Here is a 950-nt window from a genome sequence, read left to right as displayed (position 1 = left end):
ATTGGCAAATTTCAATTAACATTCTCTTTTTAATGAAATTGTTTCGCTGGAAATCATTTCAACTCATCAGATTTAAGCATTATGATTCAAATTTCACAATAACCAAAAGATCAATTTTGGGCCGTATATAATAAAAAATAGCCATAGCCCTACAATTTTTGATCACACTGCTCAATTGCATTTTTGCAACAAAACTGACTGCCTTCCTATTTCTAACGGTTATAGTGTTAATATACAACGCTTATCTATGAACACTTGGTGTGTTTGATATAAGACACAGTTTTAGTGGTCATTTTCATAACGGTTGAGCGGTGTGGTCCTAAATTAATTTGGAAACGTTTAGTCATAGCTGGATGTTGAATTGGATGTCTGGATCGCGATGGTGGGCGATCTTTATGTAATTATTTAGCCGCATATCAAAACTAAGTTTAATCTTATAATGTTGGGTTATGTTCCAGTTTCAATGTTTTCATTATTAAATCATTTTTATTTAAAAAATAAAGTAATGGAAAAGCATAGTTTTCACCTATGAAAAGATGATTTACAAAAAAACGCCAATTGTATTTTTTTTACAATAAGTTTCGCACCAAAATGTCACGCTAACTCACAAGAATCATCCTTATAAAATACAATTTCTTTAAACAGTTTCTTCCACCTTCTGTTCTATCAACTCTTTAGTGTACTCTTCATTAAATAAAATTATTAACAGAAATAAAGTTGAAAAGTTGAGGAGCAGTTTTGGAAGCCACAAGCTGTCCTTTGCTGTAACTTCCGAACATGCAAACAAAATTTGAAAACTTGAAGTTACAAAGATGTAAATAATGGGGTCTAGATGATTGCTTAAGTTGTGAGTTAGGGTGACATTTTGGTGCGAAACTTATTGTAGAAAAAAATGTTTGCTCATTGTTGTTTTGGTTTTTCTAATGGTCAATTACGTAACAGCAAATGCG

Source organism: Symsagittifera roscoffensis, chromosome 5 (genome assembly GCF_963678635.1).
Source record: "Symsagittifera roscoffensis chromosome 5, txSymRosc1.1, whole genome shotgun sequence".
Lineage (NCBI taxonomy): Eukaryota > Metazoa > Xenacoelomorpha > Acoela > Convolutidae > Symsagittifera > Symsagittifera roscoffensis.
This window is presented reverse-complemented; position numbering follows the sequence as displayed.